Genomic DNA, 10,653 nt, shown 5'->3' with positions numbered 1-10,653 from the left:
TATGTGATTAAATACTTTTCAATTTCCAAAACATTTTCTGAGGCAGAGTCTTCAACAAACAACTTTGCTCTTTGTAGCGTACAGCAAATATTTAAGAACTTTGTATTGCAAATCTTTCACAAATCTCTAAATTTGCAAATTCTAGAACAGTATATCATTTACTTCATATAAACTTCATACAGCATAACCTGTTCAGAGCTACTGCGTGCTGTGTAGAAAAAAAAAGCAGAATTGAAAGGTCAATTCTGCATGTTTGACCTCACCCAACAGGTCATTTATGGCTCATCACATCGTAGGTCAGTGGTTTAAATCTATGCCTTTTATTCCATAGACTTGTGGAATTCTTTGAAAATAGTCAATAATTCAAAAATCAAATTGTTGATGCAAAGTGTCTATTGTACACAATGCACTAGGATAGGCGAAAATTTGTTTCATAACTGAGAGATTCCAAAACAGGCACATTGCGGTCACTAAAAGACTTCTCTCTCTCTCTTTTATACACACACACACACATACACACACACACAAACACAAAATGAATCTTGTTACTGACACTCAGTCTAAAGGACTTGACAGAGTGCAAGAAAGAAGAAAATTAGGCAGAGAAAACACATAAGTGAAAAGGAAATACAAAATAAAAAGCCATATGTAAATATACAACAATCACAACAAAAATATAAATGGATTATAATTCCCTATTAAAAGACTGAACAAATAGCCTGCTCCCAGTCATCCACTGTGTATATGCAGCACTAATAGACACTGCAGGATTTAGAGGTAGAAGTAGGATTTGTTTCTTCATGGAATCTATAATCCCCTGTAGTTACTGATATTTTGAACCAAAGAATGAGGTACTAACGCCCCAGAAGAGCTTGTTAGATTTAATTTTTAAAATTGCAAGACAAATCGCTTTCTTTGATCTTTTCCAATATTTAGGAAAAGGCCCCTGAGCAGTCCTCATACAAGTCACTTCATGTAACTGCCATCTTGATAGGGTCGTTTCCTAAATATTGTCATATTTCCTTAAAGAAATGTTCATTTTTGCATCCCCAAAGAAAAAATACCTTCATTGTTTATAAAGATTCTCAGGTGTGATTGTTTTATTTTTTTTTTTTAAGATTTCATTTATTTATTAGAGACACACAGAGAGAGAGAGAGAGGCAGAGACGCAGGCCCCGTGCGGGGACTCGATCCCGAGTCTCCAGGATCACTCCCCCGGCTGAAGGCGGCACTAAACCGCTGAGCCACCGGGGCTGCCCAGGTATGATTGTTTTAAACACGAGAATGCATATCAAATAGTATTAGGTTTAAATTTATTTTCAAATGACAAACTAAAATAAGATATGCAAAATAGATAGCTCTATATACATCTTGCCCAAAGACAGTGATTTAATAAGATGCCCTCTCACTTAACCTCCCTGTAGACCAAAAGCAAAACTGACAACTCAGGTGGAGAAGTGGCAACTGAGAAATGAAACCTGGCCCATGGTTTCATGTTTAAAGTAAAAGAAAAAAAAATAAAATAAAATAAAGTAAAAGAAAACAGAAAAAAAGAGAAAAAAACTCAGACCAGTTACAGATTGATGGAGATGGCTACTCTATTTTAATGAAAAAGATGTCATGTGGTGCAGACTTGACTCATGTGCATTAATAAAAATAGTTTAAAATCAGAAAATGAGTAAAGAGAAAGAAGTAAATGCAGAACTGCATAACGTATATGGTACTTAGGATTTTAAGTAACAGTAACTTCAATCTTGTAATTCAAACAGAAAAATTACAACCAATAAACTACGAAAATATTTAGCATGACAATTAAAGACAGCTACATGAAAATCACAAAATATGATTTTTACTTATTAAATTGGCAAAGATTAAAACGTTAAATACTGAGATTGACCAGAACTGGAGGTGTGAGGTGTGGGCAAGACTTCCTGGACTGTCGACTGAGTGTCAGTTGATTAAGCTAGAAAAAATTTAGAAACATCTAACGAAAAGCAATTCTGCCTCTAGGATCTTAACGTAATCATGGAATGTAATTATGGATGTAATTGTGGCCCTGTGCAAAGATATATGTGCATGCATTTTTATTGCAGCATTGTTTGCAAAAGTAAAAAAATGAAAATAACCTAAATGTCCACTGATAGAGAATTGACTGAATAAATTAAGGTTCCTATCCATCCTTACAATGGAGGACTATATAGCCTTTAGAAGTACTGTATGATGTACTGACTTAAAAAACCTTCATAATAAATTAAGTGAAATTATGTAACAACAACAAAAAGCAAACAACAAAACAGTATCTATAGAATGATCCTATTTGTGACTATTTCATTTATATCAGAATATAGGAATTCCAGATCCCTATACACAAAATGTTAACTTTATTCCTCATTATGTGGTGAGGTAACAGGTGATTTTTATTTTTGTTACTCCTTATATTTTCCAAAGAGAATATGCATTAATTTTGTGGTAAGAAAAAAAAAAAAGCTGAATTTAAAAACATCAATTCGGCATCACAGGCTCTCCAGTTCTTCATTCACTAGATTTCTGGTTTCTGAGTGAGTATAACCCCTACATTGGCCTTGACACCTTCCCTAATAATCTGATGATTCTATTCAGGGGGGCCTTTCTGTTACCTGTACAAGCACCTGATTCCTTAAGAGCAACAATTTCAGAGCTGCTACCCATTTAAAAATTTTAAATGGTGATGAAGGGTTGACCATTCTGGCATTCATTCCCCATTTCCCAGGACCCTGCCCCCCGTAGCACAGCAGCATTACCATCTGCTTATGGAGTCATTGGCAGTATGTCCCCACGCTGGGGAGACAGTCCCCCCCGCCCCAGGGAGAGAGGGAGAGCCGTGTCTTCATTCCTCTGTATCCACATCCTTGTTCCAAATCAGGTACTCATGACTGTGGAACTAAACTGAACATTCTAGAAACATCACACCTTCAGCTAAAATTAAAATGAAGAATTTTTACAAATGCTGAATATTCCAATTTTTAAGTTTTGCTTCTTTTGCTTCTAATATGTTGCAACTGTGAGGGCCTCGAAGCCCCTACCAGTCACACTTCATTTAGGAACACGCATCTTGCCCCTCTCAGCTAACGTTTTTAGGTCATTCTAGTTGTATCATGATTAGAGAAATAAGTGGTATAGCAACTTTTACTGGATTCCTAGTCAGTGCTTTCTCTCTGTTGACATTTATTTCCTATCGAAACGGAAGACTTTTCTTAGTGCAAACCCAATACAGTTTGTAATTTTAAAAAGAGCAATTCACAGTTATAATCATGTGATACTCCAGAGTTCCTCCAGCTATTGCCAGGAGACTGTAAGCCTTTTCACAAACTCCAAGCCCATATTCCATATTAGACAGTAAATAATGCATATGACTCTGCACTTCTGAGAGGAAATGAGAACAGTATTATGGGTCAAGAAATTGGGAGATAAACTCCTAAACACTAAGGAAAAATGCCATAGCAGTTAATAGTCTGTTTCCAGCACTACCTGGAAAGAGCAGAGCTAACTCAAATACCATGATATAGGCCTTTTAATCATTAGCTTATAATATTCATTATGATATAGCTACTACCATAGGCAGAGTAGTATAGCATTGTGGCTAAAGAACACAGATCCAAATTTGCCATCTGTTATCTGTGAAAAGTGAGCCTGTTTCTTTCTTTTTTTTTTTTTTTTTTTTTAGATTTTATTTATTTATTCATGAGAGACACCGAGAGAGACAGAGACACAGGCAGAGGGAGAAGCAGGCTCCATACAGGGAGCCTGATGTGGGACTTGATCCCAGGACCCCGGGATCACACCCTGAGCCGAAGGCAGACGCCCAACCACTGAGCCACCAGTGGTTGCGTCCCCAGTGAGCAAGTTTCCTAATATTCCTCAGTCTATTTCTCTCCAAAAATGGGGACAGTTATACTTGCCTTAGATCACATCAGCTCTAATTAATTAAAGAGAGAATATAAAGAATTTGGCACAGTATCTGGTTCACATTAAGAGCTTGATGAATGACAATTCTATTTTATAGATAAAGGAAACAGGATTCAAAGAAATCAGATTTCACATAATTCTTAATGAACTGGACCAAAAATGAAACTTTGATTTCAGTGAAACTCAGGCTTGCCTATGGGATCCCAAAGCTCATGCTTTGTCCACTTCACATTTTTTCCCTCTGATCCCCAGATTCTTTTTTATTTTTTAAGATTCTATGTATTTATTCATGAGAGACACAAAGAGAGAGGCAGAGACACACACAGACAGAGGGAGAAGCAGGGTCCCTGTGGAGAGCCTGATGCAAGACTCAATCCCAGGACACACCGGGATCACACCCTGAGCCAAAGGCAGACGCCCAGCCACTGAGCCACCCAGGCATTCCCCCCAGATTCTTTAACAGATACTGTTAACACCACAACCTTCCTGTGCTTTAGTTTATCCTTTCTATCCCTAATTACTTTCCAAGGCCGAACTCTATTTCTTAATTTTTCTGATACAAATACCTCATATCACCAAACCCTTCGTCTGTTTGTGGCTAACACAATGAAGATGTTGCTCAAGGGAAGAGGAAGTCCACTTTATTGAAAATACAATCTCAAAAGAATAGTATTTTCTTCTAACACAAGTTTCCCTGTGATGTGATCCCCTAATTGTGATCCACCAGAAATGACACTTTCTATCCTTTCCAGTGGTCACTAAAAATCTTATATAGACAATCAGATGTATGCTGCACGTAGGAAATGGACGGCTCTCTCTTTCACTCCCTCTCACACCAACCCCACATTAAAAGACAGTAGCATCTATGACAGTGACCTCACAGGAAAACATTTTTTTTTTTTTACAGAGCACATACATACTAGTTAAGAATTATAGCCTCATTTTCTTTATGTCTCAATTTTTTTCTAATCCTGGATTGCTTACGACATTCCTATGGCAAGAAGAAAAGATAAATCCAGTGCCAAAGCTCCCCCTATAGACTGTGTGCCTATGGGCTGTGCCACCAAAACTGGTATCAAATACTTAAAGTTTCATCATCTTTCTTATTAAATGCATTTTATTATGACCAGAAGCTGCACCCACTGGTCTACCTGCAGAAGGATTTCAATAGACAGCACTCTTGTCCTCCAGGAACCTCCTTTATGCTTTTCAGAAAGTGTATGGATGATTTTGTATAAATGACTCCCTAATATTAATAAGGATTTCCAAATGGAGATTTAAAAAACATAGGGGTTTTTCAAATGAGGAACATTATAAACTGCCTGAAACACATAAAAGCTTGATTTAAATTTACTTTAAATGAGAAGTAATATTTTCTATACAGCATTTTCAGGAGCACCAGTCAAGAATGTTCTGAAGTAAGATGACAATAAGGTCAATAATCAAATGACTACAATTAAGGAGAAAAGGAAACATAATTTTTAGGAATAAGAGAGCACAGGGGCACCCAGGTGATTAGCGGCTGAGCGTCTGCTTTGGGCTCAGGTTGTGATCCCGGGGTCCTGGGATCGAGTCCCACATCAGGCTCCCTGCAGGGAGCCTGCTTCTCCCTCTGCCTGTGTCTCTGCCTCTCTCTCTGTGTCTCTCATGAGTAAATAAGTAAAATCTTGAAAAAAAGAAGAAGAGAGCATAGTATTCAAGTACTAAACCTGATATTTGTTTTATAAATGCAGATATTTTTAAAAATAATTACCTCCACTTGCTTTATTTTGGAATTTTATTAAAATGTTAACAAGAGTTGTTTTAGGTAGTAGAACCAAGGGTAAATTAATTTTTAATTTTAAATATCTTTCTGGATTTTTTTACATTTTTCCTAATGAATATGTATTTCTTTCTTAAACTTTAAAATAAAGGATGCTAAGATAAATGTCACATGTGGCATAAAGCATGCATTAATATTTCAGCACAATTTTGCCTCTTCCTCTAAATTCAAAATAAGATTTTTTAAAGTGTCATGTTCATGTTTAAATTTAATTTCCAAAACTTTGGGATTATTTAACTTTGGACAAAGCCTTAATAAAACTCAACCAAATCATATTTGCTCTCATATCAAATGCAGCAAGTCATCGTTTCATTCAAAGCTTCCAATTTACTTTTACTAAATTGGCTTGTCCGTTAAGTCAAAGGTCAGGCTAGTCTGTGTGTATAGATGCAGTTTTTTCATCTTATTTTAAAATATTTCAGCTTTTCAATTAGGTGCAATTAGAACTGGTTGGTTAATAGTTAACTCTGAGTTTTACCATTTATTCCAAATGCTCTGTTTTAAAATATTTGCAAACAACACATTTCTCAAAAAGTGCAAATATTTCCAAGGGAAAGATTTCTAAAATAAAACTAACAATTTTTTCTTTTTAATTTGAGCAATCAGACGAGGAAGACGGTTGACTTTTAACGTTTTTCTCTGTCACTTGGATTTACCTAGAAACCTTTTTAGCTTTCAGGATGTCTAAACATTGTTTACTAAGGACTGAAGGAAGGAGAACCACTAACACCCAATTTTCCATTGTAACGGTAGAGCTCTGTTACCAAGAAAAATGCACGGGGCAGATGACTTGTACCAGGTATCCACAGTTCTTATTGGAATGATTTTTAAAAATGAAGATTAAGAATGAGATCTATGTTTATGGAGTATTCATTTAGTACCAAGGAACTGTTAAATGGTTCACATATGTTATCATACTTGATTTAATCCATAAACCAACCTGTGAGGAAACCTGTCCAGCCCACCTTCCTTTTGTCTCTTTTTCTACAGTGGTCAGACCTTCTTTTCAGCCTGAAACTTTCTCCCTAGCATCTCTAGCTTCTTCTCTCAATAAATGTCTTTCCTACTCCTCTACTGTGGTCTGCTTGTCCACAAACTTGAAATAACATATAAAGCAAAGGAGAAATTCTGAGAGAATGTAAATTTTCCTGGGTTAAAGGACCCCTTTGGAAAATACTTTCTTTCGGATGTGTCAGAGATGGAGCAGGTTATCCATGGGAATAACAAGCTCTTTGTGCATTTTCAGACTGCTGAAGTCATATGGTAAGCAGAGGGTTGAAGAAATGTGCCTCTGACAAGTATCTTGATTAGCTGCTGCCTTAAGGAAAGTCCTTGATGACACCTCAGCTGATAGGTAATAATTCCCAGCACTATAGCGATGGCTACTATTGTAGTTATCATTAGAGTTCACCTATTTGCATCTTTCTACTCTTTCCAACCTTTCACCCACATCCCTAGAAAAGTAAAATGAACAACGCCTTCAAATAATGGAGTAAAAAAACATAGTGAGATGTAGTGAAAAACATAAAGGCTTTAGAATCAGCAAGCTATGAGTTGGAAACCACAACAACAAACCACTAATGAAGTCTGTGTGATCTTGGACAAGTTATTGACATTCTCTGGCTCTGTTTTCTCACCTATGAAATGTGAGTAACGTGTTTCTTTGAGTTGCTGAGGAGTAAAGTAGATTTATGTGGGTGGTAAGAGTAACGTTGGTTCTGTTTTTAAATTCTGTATGAATCCTGGATGCACAAGCACAGTTGCATATATACCTTAAAAAATGTTAATTTAAAATAATTTAATTGTGGAGACTTAAGATTTATCAAGTTGCTGTTGGAGTATATGTCAACTATATATAATATTAAATATTAGGCAGACTGTATACATACCAAACATGCAGGCCCCCAAAACAGGATCCTCATTCATGGTCAATACATTTATTGTGGCTTTTGGGTGGCGAATCTTATAAATTATATTTGAGATCTAGTTTATTCAAAGCATTATAGTACATTTATTATTTAGCTCATTAGTGCGGTAACAGAAAGCACTTTTAAAGGGGTAAGATGATCAGTCCTTATCCCTGTGACTCTGTGCATTTTCTTAGAGGTCTCTGTAAGATTTTTCAGCTGGATTAACTAATGCAGATGTGTGTATACCTATAACTCTATCAGAAATTATGTATAAAGAAGGAGAGAGGACCTAAGGATCTACCAAATCAGAATAGCTTTTGGCTCTGAAAATAGGAGAAAATATTGGCTATGGTCAAAAAGTTCTCTCTTTGAGTCAAAACCTTTCTTGGCTTTGACATTTTGATGATGACTCAAAGTACAGAAAAAAAATCTACAAAAATAGATCTGCAAATATTTTAGATGCTCCTCAGACAGACTAAAACTTCAAGATATCACAAACATTTTATGCCTGTCTCTTTATAGGAAAAAGAAATAAGAAATAGATGTAATTTCTTCCCACCTGTAACTGGTGCCTACAAACAACACTGCCCTCTGGAATAATTAAGTCTATTTTGGGGCAAGGGCCTGGGTGGGGAAGCAGAAGGGACAAGGAAGAGGATGAGAAATGGGAAGAAGGGTTGTAACTGTTACTTTTTCCCTTTATTTTAGGAAAAAAAATATTTCCTTGTCGGTTTTTTTTGTTTTGTTTTTTGTTTGTTTATTTGTTTTTTGAATCTGAGAAGACTGGCCAGATGAGGACCTGGGAAGCCAGGAAGGCTTCTCAGGAAGGGACACAGCAGGCAGGCCAAACTCTCAAGAAGACTCTTGCTCTCAAACCACACATCAGCTCTGCCCCTGAGGGCCCTGACCCAGTGGGAGAGGAAATGGCCCATGGCTGCTCCCCCCTCGGCTCCTCCACCCTTGGGTGACCCTACCAACGGCAGCCACGAATGAATTACTTCAGCCCCCCAACCATCTTCAGGTGAATGCACTGGCTTCCATTCTAACTCTTAATGTTTCTTTAGCCATTTCTGTTTTTGCACTTCTCTGCTTTTTATTAAGGTCAAAACAGCATTAATGGTTGTTAGCATTCGAAATGGTTATTCCCCTCCCGCCCCCAGTCTTGTTTTACTGTAAAACACAGAAAGTGAGAAACAACCACAACAACAACAACAACAACAACAAAAACCCTCGTGGTCTCTAGAAACAGTGCATTTGAAAATTTCAACATAAAGTTCGAGTTAAATTCAGACTTACTTCAGTTAAGTTTATGTGCCAAGTTTTAAATGAAAATTTGGTTCTCTGCATTTCAGACGCATAACTGTTTACTATATTCTATTTAATGCAGGCGTATCACAATGTGCATGATAGATAAAATTAAAGGCTTATTTATATCAATTTTTATAGAAGACAGCACAAACATTGCTGTCAGAAGAGTTGTAAAATCATCTAACGTAACCCAGTTTTCAAATGAGGAATTAAGTGAAGAGTCTTATTCAGAAGCAGAAAAAAATTTCATATTTTCAAACAAATCATCGAGCTAGTCCACATGGCTACAATTACAAGTGCTGTTAAATTAAGACAATGATGTATTTGTCTTTCAGCGGGTAAATTGCTCCTGCCCCGAGTGCCCACCTGTCATAGCCTCTGTCATCTTCAACATCAGGCAACTAAAGGGTCAATGCTTTGCCAGCAAGAGGCCTTTGGGGGAGCCAAGGCTCCTGCCCAGGAGAGTGGCTGCAGCCCAAAAGGATGCAGCTGCTGACAGTCTTGAGTACTCCCACCCCTGCTTACAGTCCGTGTGGGCAACATAAATTCCCAGCTGTACTGGCCATCAGGTGGGGGACCCAGCATCCATTCTTTTTTTTTTTAATAAATTTATTTTTTATTGGTGTTCAATTTGCCAACATATAGAATAACACCCAGTGCTCATCCCATCAAGTGCCCCCCTCAGTGCCCGTCACCCAGTCACCCCCACCCCCGCCCTCCTCCCCTTCCATCACCCCTAGTTCGTTTCTCAGAGTTAGGAGTCTCTCATGTTCTGTCTCCCTCCTTGATATTTCCCAGCATCCATTCTCACACTCTGCCCCCACCCCCGGGCAATCATCTATCTGCTCTTTCCCACACAGCTCCTGTATCTTGATCAAACTTGAACCCACTCTCAGCCCCATGGAGAAGCCTCATATACTTCAGATCCTCAGGATACCCTCCAGCCTCTGGCCACAGGCCCTGCAGGGTGAGCAAGCCACCGCTATCCAGAATGCCAGGACAACATTGCCCTCTCTCCCCACCCAGGTGTCCTGCTGAAATTTGCACCCACCTTAGTAAGAGCAAGGGACCCAGTCTTGGAATAAAATTTACATTGTTGACAGTAAAAAAAAAATAAGAAAAACAAAACAACACAAATTAGAACAAAATAACCTGGGTCCTTAGTTATAGGGCTGAGTCGCTGGATCAACCAATCCTGAAGTCCTCCCTAATTTGGACTTTTCAGTCACCTGAACCTAAGCATTTCTTTTGTTATTTAAGCCCTCCTGAGTTGGGTTTTCTTTTACTTGAAAGTTTATGGGACCACCTATATTAATACGGAGGTCCCCCAGCCAAAACTAGCCAAAATCCTCCAGTACGAAATCCTCAGTGAATTATACCACAAAGTTATAAAACAAAGCAGAATTTCTCAAAATGTGTTCTGAAGAATGGCTAAAATTAAAAAAAAAAAAAAAAGACAAGAAACAAGTGTTGGCGAGGATGTGGAGAAAAAGAACCCTCTTGCTCTGTTGGTGGGAATGCAAATTGGTGCAGCCACCATGGAAAACTGTATAGAGGTTCCTCAAAAAATTTAAAAATAGAACTACTCAATGATTTAGCAATTACGTTGCTAGGTATTCAGCCCAAAAATGCAGAAACACAAATTCAAATGGATGCATGCACCCCTAT

At 37.7% G+C, this 10,653-nt stretch overlaps 1 long non-coding RNA gene across 1 annotated transcript; it reads left to right on the top strand.

Moving 5' to 3' along the window:
• Positions 1–6,423: 6,423 nt before the first annotated feature.
• Positions 6,424–9,569, top strand: LOC144305215 (uncharacterized). The gene is made up of 3 exons (XR_013372277.1): positions 6,424–7,121; positions 7,226–8,698; positions 9,321–9,569. It is a non-coding gene; the product is annotated as an uncharacterized LOC144305215 (long non-coding RNA).
• The last annotated feature ends 1,084 nt before the right edge of the window (positions 9,570–10,653 follow it).

This window comes from Canis aureus, chromosome 35 (genome assembly GCF_053574225.1).
Source record: "Canis aureus isolate CA01 chromosome 35, VMU_Caureus_v.1.0, whole genome shotgun sequence".
NCBI classification, from domain to species: Eukaryota; Metazoa; Chordata; class Mammalia; order Carnivora; family Canidae; genus Canis; species Canis aureus.
The sequence above is the reverse complement of the archived record's forward strand: the minus strand, read 5'-3'. Positions and strand labels throughout refer to the sequence as shown.